This window comes from Dermacentor silvarum, chromosome 6, assembly GCF_013339745.2.
Source record: "Dermacentor silvarum isolate Dsil-2018 chromosome 6, BIME_Dsil_1.4, whole genome shotgun sequence".
Lineage (NCBI taxonomy): Eukaryota > Metazoa > Arthropoda > Arachnida > Ixodida > Ixodidae > Dermacentor > Dermacentor silvarum.
The window spans coordinates 107366735-107392906 of NC_051159.1; the positions used below are offsets into that span (position 1 = coordinate 107366735).

The 26172-nt window shown below is 46.9% G+C and overlaps 1 protein-coding gene across 1 annotated transcript in view; it reads left to right on the forward strand.

The window, feature by feature from the left end:
* LOC119456813 (glutamate-gated chloride channel) overlaps positions 1 to 26172 on the forward strand; it is a 357609-nt gene that overhangs the window by 211184 nt on the left and 120253 nt on the right. The window contains exon 5 of the mRNA XM_037718631.2: positions 12005 to 12084. The gene's annotated coding sequence lies outside the window, so the exon portion shown is untranslated. The remainder of the gene's footprint in view (positions 1 to 12004; positions 12085 to 26172) is intronic.

Consider the following 26172-nt stretch of genomic DNA (forward strand, 5'->3'; position numbering starts at 1 on the left):
TAGAATACCTTCAAGTGAATAATTTATTCTGGTGCCTCGCAATGCTGCGTGCCTTCGTAGTCCACTCTGGGACTTCCGGAACATATAAAGCCGCCATCGGTTCGTTTTAACGGTTTCAGCGAACGAGCTCCGACGTCGATACAACCGCGACAACGAGGTAAAGGTATACACGTCTCCGTCGTGGCGCGCCGGCACAGTTCAGAGACGTGCACCAAAGTTTTTTGAGAGGCTCATCCTCTCTCCGGGCCGCGTGTGTCCCGCCGCCCGTGCCCCGGGGCCCGTTTGCACCGCTGCACGTGCGTTTCGGTTAAGGACGAGCGGAAAGGGGAGCGGCGGCAGTGAAGTAGGGGTAAAGGCAAAGGTAAGAGGGGGTAGTGGAATGGGGTTTGAAGGGACGTGGGAGGTTTGCTCTCCGTTCGCCGCGCGCGCGCTTGTGTGTTCGGAGGTCCGCTTGAGTGGAAGCCGCGTTGGGGCTATAATTAAAGCAGCCCGGCGAGAGTGCACCCGAGGCTATACGGTTGCGGCAGCAGTGGCGGCTCTCGGTTCCAGTGCTGGCGCGCGGTTCTATGTACGCTACTCCGTTGTTTCGCGGTGTCGGCGCCTGAGTAAGTGGAGCTGTAATTGAGTGCGATGTGTCCCCCGCCGAAGCGAAGAAAGGAGCCGGCAGAGGGCTGTGCCCTTCCTCCGCACCCCCTCTCTCTCACACTTTTTATCCGGCGCCTAAGAACCCCCCCCGGTCTGTATCAGCCGCTGGCGTTAGACCCTGTTTGCGTCGGCCCCCCCCCCCCCCACCCTTCCGCCCTTGTCTCCCCCCTTGTCGCTTCCCTTTGTTCCTTGGCTCCCAGTGCCAGCTCGAGAGCTAGCGCCTGCTCAGCCAAGGCAAGGCGTCTTGCGTGACAAGGACAGAGCAGCTTGCTACGCAAGCGCGGCACCCAAGCCCGTGCGCTCTCTCTCTGCTCGCCTCCTTATTATACGAAGCGTTTCGGTGGACCGTGAGAAGCACGCCGAGTGGCGAGCTGCTGTCGTCGCCGCCGCTTGTTTCAGTAATTGACGCGAATTCGCCAAGAATAAGAAAACACTCCTTTCCCTGTTCTCTACGCGCGTGCCATGAACGCAGACCGCGTCAAGAGGCTGCGCGCACCGAGTGTGGCTCAAAGGCCGTGTAGCTCTGGTTAATTACTGCTGCTAGATTGATTGTCACCCCCCCCCCCCCAACCCCGCCACAGCGCCCGCCCCTTCTATGAAAGAAACACGATTTTGCGTGTCCCCCGCTTGTTCGATGTAATAGGCCTGCTTAGGAACACGAATAGGGAAGTGAAATCAGCTGAAAATGTCAAGTTGGATTTTTGGTATTATAAAATTTTGCGGAGGTTTTGTTATGAAGCAACCGGCACCTCATACATGCTATCAAAATTTAAAAACCAGCTACCCATTGCCGACAATGGTCTAATGAACTTTACCTTTTTTTTGCAATACAGGCTGTACACTTATTAGAAAGTTTGAGAGTGGCACCTGTTTCAAGACGATATATTTTTCTCCAAGAATATCTCCCAAACAATCTGTTTTATTCAGATTTAGGCAGCAGTTCATGAGGAAGGCTTAAAGATAATTGGGAAATGAAACGCCAATACACTTCTCCACAACGTTGGGCGGGTATATTCTGAAACCGGTATTAGTCCCAGGATCCCTTCCAAGTCGACGCGCCATTAGCTCTCGTTCCCTTTTCCGCATCTGTTTAGATGGGTGCTATTTCGTATGTTGGCTTCAGTTTACGCCAATAAGCAACAACACATAACCCATGAAACGGCTGCACAGAGGCAATTGTGTTGCCATAGTTTTCCGAATAATGTATGTTTTTGATGAATGTTGTTGCACTTTGCGCAAATTCAAACAACATCACTTGAAAAACGTCACTTATACGAACTGTGAATAATTTCCGACCGAGGCTTAACGGTATTGCAGCACATTTTGAAGGACGCGCTAATGTCTACCAGAAGACATTTTAAGTGAGACCCAACATTGATAGACATTATTAATAGAAATTTATAGGCATTACATCCTCAGCTCCTAAAAAATAGTTTTAAATGGGTACCTTTAACTATAAGTAAAATCAACTGCTTGGTCCTTTAGTTCATCTGTGTATCATTCTCCTATACAGGCAGTTGATTGATAGATAGATAGATAGATTGATTGATTTATTTATTGATTGATTGATTGCGTTGAGCGTTTCAAGGCAACACATGAACCATAAAGGTTGCCGTATAATGAAGGGCTTCCTAACTTTTTCACCCCACCTAATTTTCTGCCGTCCTCGTCTGTTCTTCCCTTCTCTTGGTATGTATCCATTCTGTAACCCTAATGGTCCACCGGTTATCCATCCTACGCATTACATGGCCTGCCCAGCTCCATTTTTTCCTCTTAATGTCATATAGAATATCGGCTATCCCCGTTTGCTCTCTGATCCACACCACTCTCTCCCCGTCTCTTAATGTTAGGCCTAACATATTTCGTTCCATCGCTGTTTGTGCGGTCCTTAACTTGTTCTCGTGCTTCTTTTTTAACCTCCAACTTTCTGCCCCATATGTTAGCACTGGTAGAATGCAATGATTGTACACTTTTCTTTTCAACGACAGTTAGGAAATTTGCTGGCGTAAGTTGGAATCAGCTAGCGCAAGGCAGGGGTAATTGGAGATCGCAGGGAGAGGCCTTCATCCTGCAGTGGACATAAATATAGGCTGATGATGATGATGGTGACGATGATGAATATGATTATTATGATAATGAAGAGCTCAGAATTATTTCCACCGCGTGAAGTTCTTAACGCGCACCTAAACCTGAGCACACGAACGCGGCAATCGCCACTAGAAATCGTGCTCGCGATCACGTGATCAGCAGCAGAGACGTATCCACGGCGCCATATTCCAAATGAATCACGCTCACACTGTGGTCAATCTCTTACGTCGATCAGCATTACTGCGCACTTCGTCGGATTCTCTTTCTTAACACCGCGGTCGTGTCGTGTCGTGTCCATTGTTTTGCCAAGGTGGCTATATAGATTGGCTATCTCGCTGACGCGTGGCAACTGCCTGCCAAAGACACCGCTGTAAAAGGTCGCCAGAGCCGCGCCGCTGATCTCACGGCGTGTGTGCGGCTGGCCAGGGCGGGACACGTTGTCGTGACATCGTAAGCCCGTGACGTTGACTGATGGCGTTTTGATTTCGCGCCCTGGGCCGAGATTATCTTTGTCCGGAAGCAAGCCTGTCGTGATGACGGTCGTTTTGGGCCGCTTGTTGATGCCTCCGCTCGCTGCTGCTGCTGCGATTGCCTCGGCCACCGCCCACTCGCCCCCTTTCACTCGATCCCCTCTCTCCTATTTCTTCTTTCTCTTCTGAACGCGTGCGGCATATCTGTTGTAGCTGGCTCACTGCTGCTCAGCCTTCCCGACCCCCTCATCTCGGTGCGGCTGCTCCGGAAGTCGCCGTTCAATAACGCCTTGTCGGCAGAAATGTTCCCGTCGCTCAGCAGTGTATCTGACAAACACGACCACGAGCGATTTAGTGGTCACTCTATCTCTTTTTTTTTTTTTCACCTTCGCAGCTGCGGTTCAGTGCTACGCAGAAAATGGAAGGTCGCGACGTCTTTTCGGACACCGTGGATTTGCAGGAGCACGCGAAGTGACCTCGATGCGTAGAGTTTTTTTTTTTTTTTTTCGCCTTTTTTTTTTTTTTGTTCTCTCTGCGTCATTGGCGTGACACCGTATTTCTTTGTCTATTTTGGTAACCTCTAATGTTAGAAAATCATCGCTGCGCCAAACCATTGAACAAAAAATTTGTCATTACATACATCAACGGATATGGATGCATCAGTAAGCCCTATGAATGAGTCATTGAACTTAATAAAGAATGCTGTGCTTGCACAACTCCTTCCAAGTCGTGATTTTAAAAGAGAACGATAGGAAGGAAATAATGTAGATTTCGAGGAAAGGAGTACGTTACGGCACCGGTAGTGTATCACGTTCGTACAATCGATAACCCACAGTTGACACAAAAATCGATGTCTGAGGGAATTCCATTACACACAGTTGTTTTTCACGAACGATAAGTTTTGCACTATTAATCTTTTAGGGAGCTGACCATGATATACACGCACAAGAAAAAAGAACTATTCGTGGGTTTAGGAACTATGGTTATAAAAACGGCTTGAAAGCAAAATTGAACACAAAGGACCCACGCACAGCAAACAGAAGGGAGAGAATAATAAAAGCGGCGCATTTCACTGTAGAGCACCGAGTTGGAAATGTAATGCGTGCAACCTACTAAATTTAAGTGTCGTGCAACTCGTGCCAAAACCGCGGTATGATTATGAGGCACGGCGTAGTTGGGGACTCCGGAATAATTTGGCCACCTGGGTTTCTTTAACATGCCCCCAATGCATGGTACACGGGCGATGTTGCATTTCGCTCCCATAGATATGCGGCCGTCTCGTCCGGGATTTTATCCGGCGTCTTCGGCCTTGGCAGCGCCGAGCCAAAGCTACTATGCCACCACGGCGGTTGAAGCCGCCACTTCTAATTTTTCTTAAATTCTTTCTTTCTGTCTTGCTCTCTATTTTGCCACGTTGTGACTTCAATATTTCACTACTTGTGTGAGAAAAATGCGCTAAAGTTTTCTTTTTCTTTTTTTTTTCGACGCTGGCCAATATACCATAATTTCTTGTAGAGCCTAGAAAAAAAAAAGATCTGTGGGTATCGTTCATGGCGCCAAAACCTCCTGTCTATGTAATGTTATGGTTTAAATTTTATAAGCGATGCAGAAATACCGTCACCCTCCATCGATAACCGTACCGCCCGTTCGACCTTTAAGCATTTTTCTTTAATGAAGCTTTCTGTGCTGGCTGAAAGATAACTTCATAAGTCTTTATTACCAGTCGGGCAGAGAGCCCGACCCGACAGCGTGAACACCCATTCGTAACTATCGAGTTCGTATTGTCCGGGAATATACGCAGAAAACGTTGCTGCACGCTGCTGAGTGAGGTTCTGAGAAAAATGAACGAATAATTCAGAATACGTGTCCCAGCCGCCGCAATCTGTGCGAATCATGCATGTTGCTCGTCTCTGACATTCGGTGCAGTCGTTCGGCAACCGAGACGCGACTGACCTGCAACTTCGGTAACGGCGAAATCTGAGGCATGCTGGGCCGGTATTTTGTAGCGATGCCTTTCCGGTGATGATGCCTTTTCGCGCTTATCGCGCTTTCTCAGCGGTCAGAGCGACGATCCGCTCGCGTTATCAACGGGATATCAGCCGGTCGTGAGCGGTGGATGATAAGACTAGTATAGAATAAGTCATAAGGCATCGCTACAAAATACCGGCCCTGTACCTCCTACAACCTAACGCCAAGAGACCATTCCTTTAGCAGGACTACAGCGGGCAAACTTTCGCATAACTATACACCCTTAATTTATTGCTTCGCTTTCCTTTAGTTCCTGTTCGCCTCGATTTGACTCGTTTTTCGTGTCCCCGAGCGCACACTTATGGCACTTCCAACTTTGAAGCGAGCTTTCTTTCATCGCTCCCTGTGTGGTCGCAACGTCCAGTGAGCTCTGAAAACGCATTTGTCTTCGACCGAGCGGCGATTCCGTTGAGGAAGGCTTGACGGATGACGGGAGGTATAGGACGGCCGAACAGACACAAAAGAGGCGCAGGCGCAGCGTCAAAAAGAGTGAGAGAGAGAGAGAGAGAGAAAGTGCATGTTACCTTTTTCCATCGTTTATATTTATTTCTTCTCAACTTTTATTCGACTTGCGACAGCTAGCGGTCGAACACGGGCCCGAGCGTAGCTCCGAAGTGCAGAAAGAAGACTGACCGCATTGAATCCAGTCGATGGCTTTTCGCTGTACCCCTCAAACATTTTCCCATGCCCGTGTTAGTGCATCCCAATTCTTCTGAAGCCCATTTGGCTCCCGTATGCCAACCGATTCCTTCTTTTTTTTTCTTATACTTTATTTTTTATATTCTCAGGTGCGCAACAACTCATTTGTTTATATTGTAGCTGTCTCCCTGAGAGTGGTCTTTGCTTGAATGCGTATGCGTGGAGGCGTGAGGAAGAGGCTTTGCATGTCTACGCCGATGTCCAAGAACGATAAAAAAGAGAGAAGAAAAAAATCTTTAAAAAATTGAGTTGGAGCAGGAGATGTGCCGGTGAACGCCTGTGTACGAATGGGGCTTGAGCAAATCAAGAGAAAGCCGGGCTCACTCTCGCCGTCCTTGCGGGAAAGATGCAACTGAAACCGATGGCCACAACAACACAAAGGGGGAACGATACGGGAAAGAACAACTCGCGCCTGAAAGCCAGCGCGAGGTTTTGCTTCTCAAAGGCCCGACGCACGTACGGGGCGGCATACGTGAGCCCAATGCCCGATATGCCGTGCGCGTGACGGAGACGCAGCGTGTGACCCTCCGGGACCTCTCGAGTCAATTGGCTTCCTTGCTTTCTTTTTTTTTCTCTCTCTCTCTTTCTTTCACGCGATCCGTGGGAGGAGGCAGAGCGTGCCGGCCCTTTGACGCCTTGTCACTCTATCCGATCACGTTCGTTGCCCCATATTGCCGCACTTGTGTAACCTCTCTGCTTTGGATCTCGTTTTCCGACGGTGTCTTGGCAGGGGAGCGTCAGGCGACCATCAAAGCGCTCGACTATTGTTACAAAGGGTACGGGCCGCGCACATCGCACAACCAAAAACGCCGTCAACTGTTTAAAGTAAACGGTTCGCTGCATTGTCTTGCTCTTATGGAGGCGCGCAGTCTGATGGCTACAAGACTAATAATGCGCGCATGACTCATGCTCAAATGTAGTGGCACATTTTATTAATTAAATATTATTTAATAATTATTTTGCGTCCATACGTACATACATACATACATACATACATACATACATACATACATACATACATACATACATACATACATACATACATACATACACACATACATACATACATACATACATACTACATACACATACATACATACACACATACATACATACATAAATACATACATACATACATACATACATACATACATACATACATACATACATACATACATACATACATACATACATACATACATACATACATACATACATACATACATACATACATACATACATACATACATACATACATACATACATACATACATCATACATACATACATACATACATACATACATACATACATACATACATACATACATACATACATACATACATACATACATACATACAATACATACATACATACATACTACATACATACATACATACATACATACATACATACATACATACATACTACATACATACATACATACATACATACATACATACATCTGTACAAAAGTACACAAACACAAGTAAATGATTGAAGCAATTGGTCTAGTGCCTATCGCGGTAGCTTAGTTGCTTTAGCATAGTGCTGTTGAGGTAAAGGCCGTGGGCCGGATCGCGGCCGCGACGGCCGCAATTCAATGTGGACGAAATGAAATAATGCTCTTCAACTTAGATTCAGGTACGCGTTGAACCACCGCGCGTGGTCAAAATGAATCCTGGAGTCCCCCCCCCCCCCTTCCAAGTGGTCATAATCATATCATAGTTTTGTCACGTAACACCCCCTAATTTATATACATTTGGTATGCGCAAGCAAACACAAGCAAAGAAAAAAATATTACCTGTAAAGTGATATGCTGCTTATTTCTTATAAAAACGGAACTTTGTGCGGGAAATTACACTGCGGTGGCAGTGTAATTTATAGCTCAAGCGTACCTTTAAATCACATTCAACAATAATACCCCACTAGAATCGCACATACTTCATTTTGTAATCCGAACTTCTACGATAAATTCTTTAGGATATCGTGAATAAGAACTAATTTTGGTAAACGCAATACGTGAAAACCCTCAAATGTACGTTTCAGGCACCAGGAGCCCGCAAATAAATCTGGATTACTGCCGTGGCTGCGTAATTTATAGCTCAAGCGTACCTTTAAATCTTTGAGCCCCATTCATCATCATCATTGCAGTTTATATATCATCTCATCTCAAATTTACGCCAAGACGACCAGAAACTCTTGCGATGTTTTGGCCAAGTCGTGTGGCATTTATCGTATCGAAAAAAATGTACACTTCGCGTCAACACGGACGCAGCTGTTATATAAATGCATTGCCTTTGAAAATTAATGCTCTTTCACGCTCCATGTGCCTGATTCTGTAGAATGTTTCTGACATTGCGAAAGAAACATGGAATATACGTAAGGAAAGTACTGTACTCCTCTAGTGCGGAGTTTTTGGCGCCAGAGTGTTCTTAATGTGAAAACTCATTTTGTACGTTGGTGATATGCCGTAAAAAATGTTTCTCTCGCACCGCCGATCACGTGCTAAACATGTCCGATTGCATCTGCAATGTGACTAGAGGACACCTTCAATGCCGTTATGTTGGGTCATGGACCAATGACGTCACGGGAATTCGCAAGACCTGTCACTCCGTATAGGCTCTCAAATCCCCATAAATACGCGCTTATCCACAACATCTTACACATATGCGTCTACGAACGCGCAAACAAACGTTAACACGACATAAAAATCGCACGCACCTGCAAGCTCCTATGCACTCTCAAACACTAAACAGCCACATAAAAGCAGAAATACTACACGCGAACACATGAACTAACACAAAACTCGTCAGGCAGGAACGAACGAAAACACATACATGTATACAGGCACATACGAGTACACACAAGCATATATACGAACTCACACTAACGCAAAGCACACTAATGCAAAAAAAAAAAAAACGGGAGCAGGTGCACACAAGCACACGCAAACATACGCACGCACACACATACGCACGCACACACATGCAAACACACACACAAAAACACACGCACGAATACAGCATACGCACGCGCCCAAACGCACGCCAGAGCGCCGACACGCGAGCTCACACAAATAAACACCTTTGTGTTTCCGACGTGAAGCTCCATTTGTAAATTCAACTGGTACTTTCTTCACCCGTCCTTGCGGGCTATTCCTTTCAAGCAACATCATCCCGGTCTCGACTGCCCGCCTTCGCTACGTTGTTTCTTCTTTTCTCACGCGTCGTTGCCTGGAAACGTCTTCTCGGTGACTTTATTCTTCTTTGTGTCCGCGATGACGCCACCACGCTGTTCTCGGAGTGCAAAGAGGAACGGAGGAAATGTGTTGAGAATTCGGCAGGATCCGAGATATCTTTCATTTATTACGACATGCTAGCCTCTATAAGAGAAAAAAAAAGAAACTGACGCGGCAGCGAGCGTTGAGAGAGATACGTAACATCAGACCAGATAGACAAGTTCGCCACTACGCGGGTATTGCAGATGCGAGGTGAGGTAGCGTAAAATAATGCGTGGTATAGATGCGGAGGCAACGAGAGCGAAGAGCGGAGCCTCGCAGCCATAAACAAGAGAAACCGAACGTGGCAGCCATAAAAGTCAAGGAATATAGAGATGCAAGCGGCCGCGGTTCCGACGGCGTTAAAGAAAGAGATAAAGAGAAGGGGAGGGGGGGGGGGGGGGCGAAAGAAAAAGAAAACAAAACAACTCGCAGCTCGGTACGCTCGTATTCGACATTGTGCGTCTGTGTCTCTCCTACGCTGTGCGCAGCGGCAAAGAGAAAATGTTCAGACAGAGCGGGCTAGGCATTACCGACACAGAATTTCACAGCCGGTGGTAATATAAAGATACGATACGCTGCTCGTAACGATAGCAAGAGCAAGAACGAAAAACGATTCACAAGGTGGCCCCCCTCTCCTATCCCATACACGGTGTGTGTCTATATAGGCTCAGTGGGGAAAACAACAGCCCTGTTCGCTCGTCTTTTGGTTTTCCTCGATGAGTCGTTTGCGGCCTACTCTAGGGCTCTCCGGGGACACTGGGTCGAACGTGCTGCAGACCGGCTGGCTGTTCGTAGAAAGAAAGGAAAGAAAGAAAGAGGTGCATGGTACGACGGGTAAAGAAAGAAAGAAAGAAAGAAAGAAAGAAAGAAAGAAAGAAAGAAAGAAAGAAAGAAAGAAAGGGAGGCGATACGGGGCGCAAATAGCGAAGCTTTCCGGGAGAACGGAAAGCAGGAGATAGAAATACGCTGAAACAGTGGAACATTGGCGTTTGTTATATATACGGCGTGACGGAAGCTGGCGAGGAGAAAGGGATAAAAAGAAAAAGAAACAAAGAGGGTACAGGCGCAGCTGAGACGAGTGGGGGGGGGGGGGGGAGATGCCTCAATTTATTCGCCGGCCCTTCAGCTCTCGTCTGAGCTTTGTCGCAACCCTCCCCGGTGTGGCCTTTCTTTTCTTTTTGCTATTTTCGTGTCCTCTTTGTTTTCTCGGCCGCTTCTTTTATTTATTTTCATCTTATTGTTCTTTTCCCCGTTATCTCTATTTTTCGGTCTTGTTTCGAGCTTTGCGAGCCCTTCTTCGATGGCAACTGCATCGCGCAGCTTTGGGGCTAGAAATCCCGCGCTCCTGCCGCCTTACGAATTCTCCCCCGTCCCCGTGTTTTCTTTTTCCGCCTTCTTGCGCCGCTACACCTACGGCGACACCTCGACTATATTTCACCGGTCAGTGGGGGGGGGGGGGGGGGGGGGGGGGCATGTTTTGATACGCGACGTCTACCGCGCGTCAGATGTGCGTACATCCTCGGATTCTTCCGGTGGCCGCCGGCGTCTCTCTGTTTTCCTTTCCTCCGGCCCCACGGTTGCCCCGTTTGTTTTCGCTTCTTCTCGTGCCTCTCCTCGGCGTTCATAGGAGAAGAGAAGATGAAATGAAAGAGAAATAATAACCCTGATAAAAGTGAACTCTGAAGGCATAGTATGGAAACGCGTGGCAAAAAACGAGAGAAAACCCCGCCGCTTCTCGCTCTCTCTTTTTCCGCGCGCCGCGCAAGCTTGTCTTTCTTTTCTTTCGCTTCGTTCTTTCACTGGCTCGTGCGTGACCTAATGAAAGCAGCAATTACTCGGCATCCCCGGGAAAAGGCGCTCCGAGGGCTCATCTCGATCGGTGCGCTCGCAGAGATATACCCCCCGGGGGATTTGCTCGCGAATCTGAAGAGCGACACGACGAACACGACACAGAGTTGAATGAGAATTAAGAGTAAGCTAAGAGATAAGTGGGGCTGATAATTCAACCCCCCCCCCTCCTCCTCCCTCCCAATCTCCTCTCCGTCCCGTGAACTACAAATGATACGTATAGGTGCTTCCGTTCACATTCTGGTACGAAGTAAAGGATTGCTGACTAGGGTTTTTTTTTTTTTCTTTCTTTCTTGCCCTTAAAATGTACTTGCTCGAATTTCCTCCGTATGGCACGCCCTGGCAATGTGGGCAGGGTAAGCGCGACGACCAGCGATACCGCAGCTCGAAGTGGTGGAAAACAAAATAAACGCTGATTGCACTGGCAAGGTACTCTGCACTGTACATTTCCGGTGATGTTCTGAACCATTTGTTGCTGTCTCGTTTTTCTTAAAGAAGAACCTGCCTCCGCGCGAATCTCATGCGAGAGAAGTAATGCTGCACTAGGGCTGCCGTTATGTTGCCCTATGTCTCACATAATTTCCAGCACAATGACGCTGCAGCGCCTCTCGCTATATATAGTCATTAGTAAACATTGCGGAGGGGTAACCGCTGCGTCATTAGGAAAACTGTCATGGATATTCTCATCCAATGATTCAGTGCTCAAGGCTTTTCCCAGAGTTATCGGCCACAAGCGTTTCAAGGCATGGGTTGTCTTCTGCCGGACGTAATCTCGAAAACGGTGTGGTTTATTTAGGAGGATCGGAACGAACGCCTGCGTATCTTTGTTGTCGCGTATTTGTTGTATTTCACAAACACTGTTCATGTGTCAAACTTGTCAATAGTTGTGATTTTTATCCTCAGTCTGTGTATACACCGATTTTCCTATTTTTTCTCCTCGATAGACGCGGCGAAGATGGTGGCCTCATCGAAGAGAGAAATCGTCGAAGCTTTCCACGCGACATCCGGAGTACACGGCGCATGCGTAAGATCACTTTCCCTTGCGCTCATTCTGCTTAGAAAATAAAATGAAGCTGATGAAAAAAAAAAAAAACACCGCATATCCACGGGGTGAATGATGATGAGTGGGCGAAGCTCCGGAGGGAATCATCGGTAAACCGTGAATCTTCCGTGTAATTCGCCCAGTCTCGCCGCACTAAATCGAACGATTGACTTCCACCAATGACACGAACCATATGTGACGCCATTCCTATTTTATAACAGCGCCCTTCATTATAATTGCACCATCTCCCGCTTAAGGGGACGCTAGCACAAACGCGTTAGAAACGTGCAGTACTCTCTAGTAAGGGGGAGAGGCCACAGCGTCTTACGCAGTCGTTTACACATGCCGGAACGTGCACCGAGTGTGCCGACGCCATCACATGACTGCTGAGAGAGTATAACCCCCATATTCATAAACGCTCCTCGACTTGAACTTGACTGGCCACCGCCTTCAACGCGTTTCGAACGCGCTGCCCAAGGCGGTGTCAAGTCAAGTTCAAGTCGAGGAGCGTTTATGAATACGGGGGTAAGGCGGAGAGGCCACAGCGTCTTACACCAGCTTCTTACACGGGCCGTAACGCGCTAATACAAACGCGTTAGAAACGCGCAGTCTTTCGTTAATGTTGGGTATTTATTGTCATCGTGGTGCGTGTGTCCATGTGCGCTTCGTGGTGTAGTGGTTAGCACCGCGCGCTTGGAAGCGAGGGGTCCCTGGTTCGATACCGCGCTACGGACGCAACTTTCGGAATTTTTTTTTCTCATGAAGGTAGACGTGGCTACCTACTACGACTACTACTACTACATACTACAGAGGAGGGACAGACCCACACCCTAAGGAGCTTCGCCCCTAAAAGCACGTTGCTTGAGGCCGTCAGTGTTCGCAAGTTTGCTTCAATGGATAAGTTTCTCTGACGATGTGAATAATGACGTTGTGCTTTTACATGTGTTTAACTCCGCTATTTGTGTCGTCTTTTTTTCATAGAACAGTTTCATTAATCCGAATGGCAGCCACGTTAATCAAACCTTGTAGACACCCTCGCGTCAATAGTGCAGGTTCAGCAGGTTATGTTGGTAATAGTTTGCTTTAGCATATAGCGCAACATGCGTCTGCGCCAACGTAAGCAAAATTTCTAATAACAAGCTATACGCTTGTGCCCGGAGATGATTTCAGTGTGGCGTTTAGTATCGCCGACCCTCAGGCAACGCTGAACGCTGTGGAGTTCTTTAGCGAACTGACATGGAAACACTTTCGCGGCTGCGCTAACGCCATTTGTTGTGCCCAGTGGTATTAAAACAGGACAACGGATCTCAATAACAGTGACAAATCATTTCTAATACTCTGAACTCAAAGTAAGATGAGGATATGCGAAATTTTAATAATAATTTCTTACTGCCCCTTCTAAGAAGAAGTGGCAATGGTGAATTCATATCGGAAGCGGGCTGCTTTGCAAAGGGGCCGCCAGAATGTCACGCAAGCTATGCAGGTCACGCAAAGCCTGCAATGTGTAATTTAAAAGTTGACGCACGTACATAAGTCACAAAAGTTACCGTTGTGTTTAGCGCTTTCCGTGTTGAGAACTGCTATGTTATCACCTACGCAAGGGCTTTGCGTACGCTATACGAAAACTATCTAGTGGCTCTCAAACAACTGACTCATTAATACCCTCTGGTGACACTGTATGAACCATAATACCCATTGGCTGTAAATAATCCGGGCTGACAAGGAAAGCAGTGCCGTCGCTAAGAGATGTTTATATGGAGCGAAAAAGTTTAGGTAGCCACTCTATAGACTCTTCTCTCTCAAAGTGGCTTTTTTAAAGTGCCAGTAGTTGACATTTTGCATGCTCGACAACGTAAAGTGCATAAAGTGTACGTATTAACAACGAGAACCGGGAGCGTATGCAATGACGCATATTTGTGAATGGCGCACGAAAACCCAAAACAGGTCATGCGTGAATTGTCGTGTCCGTTGCTTTCGTCCATGCGGCATCTTTTGCACCATTCGCAAATAAAGCGTACGAACTGCAATGTGCCAATTTACAGCAACTTCTTCCCCCTCGATTCCAGCTGTTCTGCGCAGAACTAATGCAAAATGAGCAATCATTCAGGAAAATGAAAACGCAAAAAGAAATAATAATAACCTTGGCCAAGATGACACCAAGCGATATGAGCATTTGTTTAGTTAAGTGCACCTCCGTCCGACATACTAGGTAAAATAGGTCAGCAATATCTGAGTAACGTGAACGTTCGGGCGAGTTGTTTGTGGTATATTTTGCCTTATATCGGCTGGAACACGAAGCAATGAGCTTAAATTAAAGAAAGGGACAGGAACAACATTGCAAGAGTTTTGCTTCGAGCATGCGTAAATGTTTTTTGCCCCTCCCAGAGTGTGGTTCTTGCAGGCGAAATCGTTGCATAGTACGTTCTCCTAACAGCCGGCATTACTGTCTATGGCTTTATACCTCCCACAAAGCCGGGGACATTGTGATTACCATGATTAGATGATAAGTTGTTCTCTGATTGGTGTCGGCTGTCTCGTGTGTTGGACCCGCTTCCTATCCAAAAAAAATATTTGTTTCATACCACACACATACTCCGGTAAGAAGATACCTCGGCGCTGCCGGAAAGTCGAGAGAGGGCATAGCCGAGACTTTTTCAAGCCCCAATGTGATATAGTTGAGACAGCGACCGTAAACAAGTCAGACATTTGCTATAACGGGCAATATTCTTGATTAGGGACACTAACTAATCCAATAACACTAAAGAGACTCGTTTGCCACTCTTTTGATTTTATTACTTTCACATTACATCGCATTTTTTTTAATTCAGACCACAGGCGCGCTTAGACAGCCTCCTTCTTAAATTGTCTTCCAGACCCCCCATTCGCGTTTTCTTTTTATTTATTCCCAGTCACGAAACCTATCATGGCTTACGCACCTTAGGCTGAATATTACACAACCGTACCTTGGCTAAAAGAAGATTGTTATTGCCGATAGCGTTTTCGTTCTTCTTTCATTATGACAGGAAGCGAGGGAAAAAACTTATGGCCTCAATTAGTGCAATAATATTCATCCTCCTTTGGCCAGTGAAGTTCAGAAGTACCAGATATCGCGAGCGCGAGAGTAGAAGCCAAATCACAAGAGCTACGTTTCGTCTTTTTGTCATTTCCCTGCTGTTTTTATGTCTCCCATCGTTTATTTTTCCTGGAGGACCTTTAGTTTGATAACAAGCTCAATGCCACACCGTCTATGCACGCTTCTTGTATTTCGTTTTCTACTACTGTCAAAACATTGCCTGAAAAGCCTGTAAAGCTGGCTCACTTACACACTTGCTGTTTATGTGGCGAAGTAGCATTGTGTAAGGAAGGAGAAAAAATAATATAAAACACTACGTGAAACTCCACCTCGCTGCGTCAGTGGCTGCGATAAGCAGCTCCAATATGTGCAACCTAGTCTCATGACCTGCCAACACCAGTCATATGACTGAAGGAATATTTATAGCAGCAATGGTCAAGATTGAGCTTTGCTGAAATGCCACCGTGCACTGCTTAGTAACTGTTGCCAAGTCGTGCCTCGGCAGGCGGAAAAATTCATCGGCCAATTCCTGGTTCGGGTTACCGCTCACATTGTGAAACTTGCAGCTATCCGGTGCATCAAATGAATGAACAAGGGACAACCCCTCTGAAATCACAAACCTCGTCAGTGCGACATTCAGCAGGCATTGCATTGCGGGAACCCCTCCATCTGGGAACCTCGGGTTTGTCGGAGCCGAATAATGTATATGTACGTCATCATCAGCAGTCGCAGCAGCAGCAATATCATCATAGTATTTGTATCCACTGTAGATCAAAGGCCTCTCCCATTGATCTCCAATTGCCCGTGTCATGCGTCAGCTGACATCAGCCTATGTCTGCAATTTGTTTTCTCTTTTATTATTATTATTTCATCACTAGACCTATTTCCCTGCCGTCCTAGACTGCGCTTCTCTTCTCTTGGCACCCATTCTGTAACTCCAATAGACAACCGGTAGCTATACATTAATGCAAAAGTAATGTCGTCGCATCGTGTGTCTTTATTGGTACTGATATACACAGCGCGAGAAGAAACACGGGGACGAATAGCAGACGCGGACAAGTGCTGTATATGAGTATGAATAACCAACTACCCCAGTCAGCCACCTTAATAAGTCTTTGTTAGTTCGCATATTTAAGTATCACTCAGCAGGTAAGCACATTGCAATAGTGCTTCAAGAAAAGGTTACATTCATAGCTATAATTATGTGGGACTGTAAGTGTTAGAGTTCTGTGTGCCACCGAGATAGAGCGCGTTTTATCGATGAAATATTTAGTGCCACTAATGATAAAAAAATACAACAAGGAATGGAGCGAATAGAAATTTGTGAAAATGTTTTTAAGGCAATGAGGTAGTTATGAAAACGTCTGTCGCACAGCGTGAAACAAAAGAAAATGTTAGTTAGTTAGTCAGTTAGTTAGTTGGTTAGTTAGTTAGTTAGTTAGTTAGTTAGTTAGTTAGTTAGTTAGTTAGTTAGTTAGTTAGTTAGTTAGTTAGTTAGTTAGTTAGTTAGTTAGTTAGTTAGTTAGTTAGTTAGTTAGTTAGTTAGTTAGTTAGTTAGTTAGTTAGTTAGTTAGTTAGTTAGTTAGTTAGTTCATAGCCTTTATCTTGATGTGGACCTTTTTTGGAATTCCGGCGCGTGGCTTGAAGAGCTTTGTAAAAGTACCTACTACAGAGGCCAATTAACATTTCAGTGACTACTGGAAAACATACGCAAAGTGTAAGTCCAAAGCAAAGCTGCCCAGTGCCCCTAAACCCGAGTAATCTAGAGTGCTTGGAAAATGGGAAGCCGGAGTGACGGCCCCGCAACGCCGAGGATAACTGTGGTGCCCAACGTTAGGGTCCCTCGTTGCGCAGGACCGCTCGTTATTCATTAACGAGTCTTGCTGGAACGTCGAAAGGCCTTTATTCTTCCCGCTGGCCACTGTTGCCTCCAAAAAAAAAATGTCACAGTTTCGCCCTAAGGGCGAAGCAATGAATGCGATAGCAACACAGCAATGTCATACGAAGTAAGGTGAGCGGCCTTGGTAGCAATATGAATTGTAGTAAACATGAGCTGATTAAGTAAGCAGGTGTGCTGCGGCGTAAGTAGACCGACATGAAGAGAGACTCGATGACCACGAGAAGGCGCGTGTGAAACGGTGGTGTTGATGAGAAGCGCTTACCGTGGGCAGCGCGTGCGAAGGGACACACCTGTAGTGCTGCACTGCCGATCTGGGCAGCATTGCATGTGTAGCGTGCGTTGGAAAATGTGGCCCGACTATTACTAACTGAATGAACAAGCGTGGTGTGAGCGCGCACAAACAAACATGAATAGATCACACTGAATGACTGCAGCCAACGACTGTCAAAACGCTGGCAGCGCAACGTACCTTCGCCCGCTGCGGTCTATCAACGGAAACTGAGCGGCATAAAGGTCAGAGCCGTGTGGAGATAAGAGACGGTGCGGTCGCACGAACGAAGAGCGCGGTTGTTGAAAGCGTAGTATTGTGCCCCCCCCCCCCCCCCCCCCCCATGCTCCCTCCGGCGCTGGCTTCCCGCTTCCTGGCTTGCGCGTGGGAGAGATAAGAGACTGTGCGGACGAGCGACGAGCGCGGTTGTTGGCAGAGAAGTGCCCCCCCCCCCCCCCCCTGCTCCCTCCGGCGCTGGCTTTCCGCTTCCTTGCTTGCGCGTGGGAGATTGAGTGCGTTCGCTCTCCGTGACAGCGCGCGTCCCCCCACGCTTCCGCTGGGGCATACGGCGCGCGGCGAAGATTTTATCTATACGGAACCTCACGGCGACGGCGACGGCGATGACGACGGCGACGGCGACGGCGACGCCGACGGCAGAAATCCGGTTGAAGTGTCCATATAATTGCTATCGCAATAAAATGAAAGGAATTCTGTAGGAGTAATTTATGTGCGTTCTGTCTGCGCAAAGGCATGCCGTCATCAGATTTGCGTATCGCGAGTTCTGCGCTGCAATACAGCGTATTAACGTATACTGCTGACAAATCGCAGAACCAAATTCGCAGCGCGCAATGATACTCTTTTGCGTGATTTTATTGCGACAGCAATTATGTGGACACTCAAACAGGATTTCTGCCGTCGCCGTCGCCGTGAGGTTCCGTATGACGTCAACGGCGATTAAATCGTCGCCGCGCGCCGCACGCTGTATGTGCGAGTGAAAGGGCGCGCTTTCACGGGGAGCGAATGCATGGCGGAGAACAAACGCGAGTTTTGCGCCGTGCTCGCGACTTCTTCCGTCGCGCGAACGGCCGTGGGGGGGACGGGAGGGAGGGATTGCGACGTTTAGCTGCGGCACCAAATGCGTATTTATATAAAAACGTTGCGAGGCGAGAAGGTGGTAAAGACTTCCGACGCTGCTCGACGAGTTTCCCTTTCCGATCTCGTCGAAAACCTCCGAGCCGCCCCCAAAAGCCCTAGCAACAGTCACCAACGCCGCGCGCGTTCGGTGCGAATGCGGGCAAAACGCCGACGGCGTCGACAACAGTTCTGCGCGTTGCCGGTTCTGCTGCATGTCCAAGTTTATACAGCTGATAAAACTACTATCCTTGCTTCGTATAGCTCTCTACTAAGTTGCTATCGCAATTGATGCTTCGCCTTACGGGTGAAACCGCGGCATTTTTTATTCACCCCAACGTTTTCAGACTCGCAGTTTGTCAAACATAACCTTAACTATACTTTTGGTACAAGTAACGCTCGGCTGTGCTTTTTCATGCCACATACCGAAAATCCGGGGCTGTAGGTTACACCAGGATTGATGGTTTTAGTTTGTCATGGCGCGGCTACTAATCCCGCTATAATGCGCATAATACACATGAAGATATCGGTTTCAAGATAGTTCTGTCCACTTGTACAACGCTGTAAAAACTTCACATTATTGTACACATATAGTTCAAAGAAGTGGCCACGCAGACCACGCTCAACTGTGCGACATACAGCTTCCAGATTTCAAAATTTCAACATTTCCCCTCCACTTTCTTCTTGAAACAGCAGCGCACACACAAGAAACAAGGACACAGGGCAAAGGGGACACACAGGCGCTGGTAACACACACACACACACACCTTTGCCTTGTGTCCTCGTTTCTTGTGTGTGCGCTGCAGTTTCAAGATGAATAGCCACCAACTCGCTCAACTTTCAGTATTTTCCCCTCCACCCGTGGCCGTGGGTAGCGCCTATTATTACTAATGCTTCATTCTAGAAAAGTACATTATCTACAAATATGGGCCGGCAAGAACCATGGGTTTGGCTCGAGTGGAAGTGCCTGGAAGTTGAAGCGGTCCAAAGCACGCATGTCATATACACCGTAATCAGGCATAACACTGCACAATCCACAATGATTTAGATAAATCTCTCAAACAAGGTGCGAGTTCGTGCTCCCAGTGAGAGCTCTCGCGCTTAAGAGGTAGGTCGCCTAATATCCCTTAATTTCTTTCTTTATCATAGATTCAGGATAAGTTCGAACTCGTAAGTTAGAGTGGTTTCGCAGAACTTCCGACCAATCATGCGATTCGTCTAAACGACAGTGCTTCCCTCGTGCCACGAAATGAGAAGGCCTGTAAAAGTGTAAAAGCTGGCCCTTTGGCTTTTAAGGTTTATTGGAGCCAGCTGGGGTAAATTACGCAAATGTTATTATTTGCACTTTTGAGCTTTTTGGTTATTGAGCAATGTGCCTTTCTAGACTACCAAGCCTATCAAAGTTAACCTTAGTGGATTTACTATGTGTTTTGAATAGAACACAACGTATAAATATCAAAGTTGTAGGTGCGATGACAGCGCCGCCTAATATTACCACATATTGCTAATTGATTATTCTTCTTTTTGGTGTAGGGTCGAGGCAGTTGTCTGTAAACTACTGGGCTTATCAGAACTTGACGAACTAGAATGTGTATCGCGACAAACTCGTTGAAGGTATTTCACAGTTGCAGGTGCTTGGCGCGCTTTACAATATTTTCCTAAGCACCGCCGTCGGCCCTTTGAAACGATTCTGTGTGCAGTCGGCCAAGCATTATAATTATTGTTGCCGGCCAATGGTCTCGCATGCCTGCTTGAAAATTTGCACCCGTATGCAGGAGATCCCCTACGCTTAGAATTGGTTGTTTAAAGAAGTCGCGCGTTCAACATCGTCAGTGCATGCGCAGCCGTTATGGTACAGCGCGCGCGTGCATTCAGTGAGGAGGGTAGATGGGGGTTTGAAAATTGTTCACTGAAACCGGAAACGTTAATTTGCCAGGAAATATGCTCCGGGGTTATATATCAAAGAGAGCGCCGGATGCCGCGGCATGTCTCTCTCACTAACTCCGCTTAAATGACATTTAGTTTGGGAGGAGTACACTTCGGTTTAGGCAAGCTTGTGCGACATATTGCGAGTTGAAACAGCGCAAAAATACGAAGACATAGATAGAGATCCAGTTCGCGCGTATCTCTATGTCATTCTCTTTTCGCGCTGTTTAAATTTGCTATGATGCTCTGATTCTGCAAAATACCATAGTTCGACATGTTTTCTTTCCTTTCTTTTTAAGCGTTTCTTCGCTCGTTTCTCGGTTTCCCGTTGCCTGCATAGCCGTCCGCAGTGAGAGAGAGGGCAGTAGCGCGCCAGGTGGTGCTTCTATTGGTGGAAGTGCACGTGATGCCCCGTGTGCTTCCATCAATGAGGGAGAGTTCGGTCACATGACGCAAAGCTCGGTTCCTTCCAACACCACCAGATAGTGTTGCCCTCCGCGCATAAAAGCACCATACCATCATGATCATCATTATCGTCATCACTATCATCGTCACTATCGTGGGCGGATCCCACGAATCTACTAATTGCGCCAGCAGTATCGTGGAAGTTTTGCAGTGGCGCGGTCACACTTCGCCTTTCCCTTCGTGAGTCGGTGGAGGCGCTGACGTTTGCCGCCGCGTCGCGTTAACCAGATGGCGTTTACGGGAGCGCCGGCGGAGGTGGTTCGCCTGGCGCGACCGGCTGCGCCAGTGTTTGATCAGAATGCCGGCGAGCGCTCGACCATCGGAGAGTGGTGTAGTAATTAAAACCAGACCACTGTAAAACATCATTTACACTGAAATGTCGTGGAGGAAGCAGGACCTTCAGACCCTCTAGCGATTCAGCGAGCTCGAGATTGGGAGAGAAAACACATAGCCCGCAACACAGCTAACGCTTAAACATTCGCTTTACACGCCCGTAACCACGCCGTGATTTTTTTTTTTTTTTTGCTCTCGCAAACACGCATGTGAAACACGTGAGAACAGCTTAGGTGATTCGCCGTGCATTACATAAGAAATTACGGCTGCGCGGTTAGTTTCGTGCACTTAAAACAGAGCTTATTGATCTTGCAAAAAAAAAATAAAGTTTCGGCAGTGAACGTCTCAGCGGGGAAAAAAAATTGTATCAGATTCATAGTTATTCTATTCTCGTTCCCCAGTTTGGAAAAAAAAGGGAAAAAAAAGAAACCGAGAGAGAACAAGGAAGCACGCATGGTAGCTCTTACAATTTCTGTACAAAGAGGTTGCCACACTAATTAGCGCATTAATTTTACGAAGACCAAAGCAGCTCGGAATCTGATCCTTGTGAAACTGGTACATGTCCCTTGCGTGTCTTCTCTTCAGAAGCAGGTGCTCAGGGCTAAAGAAAGAGCAAATGAAAAAAAAAGAGAAAAGGAACATTCCGCGTGGAGAAAGATTTCATAACAGGCTGAACGTAGGGAACGTCAGGAAATCAATTCCAGCCGAGAAACGGACAGGATTAGGAATCCCATGTCTCTAACTGTTTCTTCTTATTCGTATTCCGACGGGGGCATTAATTCGTTTTCGTTGTACCACGCTTTCTGCTCACCTTACAAGCATTGCCTAAGCCCTCCGTTTGAACCATTTGTCTTGTCGCAAGAATCGAGATACTCGTCGTTCTTTTTTTATTATTATTTATTGCATTGCCCAGTCGAACGGGTCCTTGTGAAGCAATTTCGAACTTATTTCCTGTGTTCATTTTTGGATAAATTTATTTTTTCTCCGCTAAAGAAAAAGGTTGTCAGTCATGTTTCAAAAAAGCAATTGCAATCGAGGACGGAGATTTTCATTTTCCACTCGTGTGGAAGCTGAAAACGTTTTTTTTTTTTTCTTTTGCTTCTACATTTACTGAGACATCACTTTACTGGAAATCTGAGATATCCCAGGATAGTTATTTTTCCTGTCGCGGCCTGGCCGTCATTTCTAAGTATTTCTCATCGATTGCGCCTGGTGCACCGAAAAATGACTGTACAGGTCCTATAAAAGAATAGTATTTTTTTTTTCATACTATACATTCGCAGTGTGACGAAGATGCTCCTTTTATTTGTGGCGCTAGCGTTAGAGACAATGGATGTAAATCTATCAATGAGAGCATACAACACAAGGGGCGCAAGCAGCCATTGAAACGCGTTATTCGCGTACCTTGGGGAATTGTATTTCTCTGCATGTATCATGCAGTCTCGCGAGGGGTTCACAATAGTCTGCTCTCTGCTAGTCAGCGTTTTTCACGACGTAGTGTGCAAGCAAAAATAATAATAATAAATGAAGAATGACGTGACGTGGAAAGCGATTCACTAGCATTTCTGACATGAACGGCCTCTTCAAAACATGGCTCTTAATGGGAAGCCAGACAATACACCCAAAAAAATGTCTATTCAGGTGCCCGTCGATGTAGAATATATTAGGATAGCGAGGGTTGTGCCTACGAATGTGGAACTCGATGAATGAATCTTTCCTTACGCGTTGTAGTCATTTTCCATTGCTTATTACGGCGCAAGAATCAATGACTCGCTGATAACCGCAACCAGCACACATCCTTTGATAGCGATGTCAGGGTTGCAGCCTCCCTGACGTGTCCCCATGTCACGACGCCTCAGTCCCTACTATATAATATGTCAGTCTTTATTCGCGAGTGTCCTGAAAAAAAGACTAGGTCATTCTTTGTGCTCAGGTTTTCGGTGAGCCCTTATCTTACAGCGTCTTGCCTCAGTGAGTCCCATTCAGACTTTAGTGAAGTCATGATTAAAAGCAATGTTCGGGCGGGCTCGTCAAGTTGCCGATAAGTAGCTTTTATCCGCCGCTTATCTGTCTGTTTGTTGAAATAGACAAAATTTAATATTAATAATTATTAACTAATTATCTAATTTTTTGACGTGAGCTTACCATTGCCAGTCCTCGTTTAGCTCATCCTGCACCTCTAGCATCACAGTTGTAGAGATCGCATGCGCAATTACACGTAAGACAAGAAAACGCGTAGGCAATCAAGTTCCGCCCTTATTAGCATCATCATTTTAATTACTGCCCGTTTTTTGCACGTCGAAGGCATCTCCCAAGACATTTTCATCACACGTCGTGCGAATCAATCCCAGCCTGAAAATTTCCTGGTTTCCTCACTTCATCTAAGCCTTCGCTGCCTAATTCTGCGTTTCACTTCCTTTGATAGGTACAATACTGCTACTGCAATAAACCACTGGTTATCTGTTTTCTGCGATAGTTTACTATATAGCTTTTTTTATAGTTCTGGACTTCTATATGGCTCAACGCATTTTTATGGAAGGTATAACAGTTTATATGGATAACTTCACGTTTATGAATCAAACAAATAAAAATTGATATAGATCATTTACTTGTAGCGCCAGCGACATCAACGCGATCGCCCTAGGAAAGAAGACGAGGTCAGGTCAAGTGATGCCACGAGCGGCGCGGGAACTTAGTTGGCTGGGAACCGAAGAAATAGAAGATCAGTTGAGTTTGAGCTTCCGTGCTGGAACAACGAGCCATGTTTTGAGGCAACAACAACAACGACAACAACAACAACAACAACAACAACAACAACAACAACAACAACAACAACAACAACAACAACAACAACAACAACGTCTCGTTGTCTCTCTCTCTCTCTCATGTGCTCCAACCACTTACCCTTTTTCTTCCGTCTCCGTGGGCTATTTGGAAGCAAAAGAAAAAAAAACTGTTTTTCTTTAAGTAAGTGTGGTAGCCGCTTTTAATAAGGCGCGCACCGTTTACAATTGGTCGCACACAGCGCTAATATAGCTAGATCAATCGTGAAGAGACTATCGACTACACACCGCGCCACTATCCGGGGTGTACTGCGCAAGGACCGGTGTCTTTTCACCTCACTGAACCTTTTTGCAAGACGAACTATCATTAAAACAATTTCTCGCAACACCGGCAGCATCACTCACTAGAAACATAGACAACGCGCCACCATACTGCAGTTTTCTGTAAATGGGCAAACATCTGCGAGCGCCTGTTACACTTCAAACTGATTCTTTACCATTTTCTTTTTTTGTTTCCTTCTTCTCTCATCTTTACTGAGCTCCCTCCAGCGGCCTTCTATTATCTTCCTTTATCCCCTGCAAACCAAGCACTTGTCTTGATTGACTTGCCTTCATTTTGTATCACCGCATCTCTCCCACGTTTCCTATTCTTCTCTCTCTTCCTCATTTTTTCTTTGCTTCCAGTTTGTGCTAGGTGGTCTGCAGTTGTGTCTCTGTGCTTTCGTGCCCGTCCTGAGTCCTCCGGGTCTTAAAGCGCCCAACCTGTTCGGCCCGCGTCGACCCGGTCCATCAGGAGACGAGCACCTTGAAACGTCGTCGTACACACGGGAGAGGGGAGCGCCAGCGTGAACAACACACGACTGCACTACGCACAAGCAGCGACGCACGATCTGTCGCGAAGCAATCGCATCATCCCGCGACCTCCTCCTCCTCCTCCACAACCCCACCTTTCATCCCTTCCCCCCACTTCTTCCGTGATGCGCATCTCCCGCGAGAAAAAAAAAAAAAACCCACGGGTGACTGTGTTCCCGAGCGGCGTTCCTTCGCTCCACGATACTTGGCGCCCCCGCCACTCGCAACCCCCGTTGCCCCGAACATCGTTGGTCCGCTTTGGGCCGACAGAAACGGCGTCGGCGGCGATGGCGTCTTCCATCTCCATAATCGATATCCGGCCCGGTTTTTACCCTCCCCAGTCTCGCCAGTGATAACCTTTCCCCTCTCACCACACGCGCTCCTACTCGCGACCCGGTTCCGTTCCTCGAGTGCACGACACCGCCACGCGGCATGCACTTGGGACGTAATGCAGATGCTAGGCGCGTCCGGATGAATGCTTGCCGCGGGCATTAGGGAGACCGCGGACGATTGAGAGACTTCCCTCGCCGTGCTGCGAGTGAAGCGAGAACGTAAACTTGGCAGCAGTCTTGAAAAAAAGTAACAGAGAGAAAGGCGGGGCATAGTCCACAAGAATACCAAATACTGTTTGCGGCTTTACACAATGAAAATCGGGAGGAGTGTGTGTGTGTGTGTGTGTGTGGGGGGGGGGGGGGGGGTTGATAAGAAGTGAATAAATAAATAATGTCAAAGAGCACAGACACGCTCTCAAAACAGAGCTTCAAATTCAGTGTGGAAATTTCGCGCAAGAAAGAAACAAAGGTAGAAGGGGAGACCACACGACGTAGCACTCACGTCGAGCAGGTCTCATGTTTGTTGGTGATTTTCTCACTGATCTTTCAACGCAAATTCGCGCCAACTCGCTAAGTTTATCCTTCTTTTAGGAGTTTCTGAACAAGTTATGCCTCTAATAAATATGCATGGGCAGGTGAAAACATTTGTGCACTAATAACGACGTAGAAGGCTACAGCGCGGAACTGATGAAGACCGGATAGGCACACAAACAACACAGACACAGCGCTGAAAAGTGCCCGATCGATTAGAAATGAAGGTAAGCAGAGTAACCAGTTGGGCTGGTTGGTTGAACATCGTAGAAGGCTAACTAATAACGATGTTTGTAAAACGTGCTAGTTGGCGAGTGCCCGAGAGACGGGTCTCACCGCAGCGGAAAAAAAATTGCCCTGCGGCGCTGCATAATCCGAGAGACGCGTCAGTTGGGTGTCGTCACAGTAGAGCGGCGCCTTATCAGAACGAACGCGCTGCCCGCGGCGGTCCATTAGCGAACATCCCGTGTCTTCAC